Source organism: Octopus bimaculoides, chromosome 10 (genome assembly GCF_001194135.2).
Source record: "Octopus bimaculoides isolate UCB-OBI-ISO-001 chromosome 10, ASM119413v2, whole genome shotgun sequence".
Classification (NCBI taxonomy): Eukaryota; Metazoa; Mollusca; class Cephalopoda; order Octopoda; family Octopodidae; genus Octopus; species Octopus bimaculoides.
The window spans coordinates 74,448,020-74,448,947 of record NC_068990.1 but is presented as its reverse complement, the minus strand read 5'-3'; positions in this window follow the sequence as shown (position 1 = coordinate 74,448,947).

Below are 928 nucleotides of genomic sequence, written 5' to 3'. Positions count from 1 at the left end.
TATATATGTGTGTGTGTGCGTGTGTGTGTGTGTGTGCGTGTGTGTGTGTGTGTGTGTGCATTTCTTTATTGTAAATCTTGCAAATATCCGATTCTGTAGGAGCGGCTATATCTGTTGTTTTGTTTTAAAATTATTAACCGATTTGATAATACAAATCAGAATTGTTTCATTATACTCCTCTGTTGGCAGGTTAATAAAATATTTGGCAAAATTCTGCATATTTGAAGGAAACCAAATTCATGTTGCTATCGCAGACAGCGTCAGAAAGAATTTCACATAATTTTAGTGCACTATCTTACGGAATATTTAAACCATTTATATTCAGTGACTGATAGTTTCTTTCACTACCTATTTTGCCAAAATTTACTTGAAGTTGTTTACGTACTACTAAATTTTCTATACTAATAATATTTAAGAAATAATTATTGATTGAAATTGCTATCAAACAACAGAATCGAATGCTGAGTTTGGTTAAATAAGTATATACAACGGTAATTTAAATATTTTGAAAACAATAGTACGTAGATTTCATCAATAAAGTATTTGTTTGAGACATTATCATAAATGTACTTATATAAACATTTCCGATCATTGTATAGCTTCAGGAAGTTTGTATTCAGTGCTTTCAAAAGAAATTAAAATATGGCTGTTATTCAGAACACACATGTGGTCCGGTTTGTTTGAATGTAAGATGATTAAAGTGCATTTATAATAATATTTGTCAATTAAATCCTTGATGAGTACTGCTTCATGTTAATATCAGAACACACAAACACTCTCATACACACACTTACGCACGCATGCACGCATACACATGTATTTATATGTATGTGTGTACATATATACATGTATGTGTGATCTATCTATCTATCTATCTATCTATATATATATTTATATATATATATATAAGCATGTACGTGTAATAATA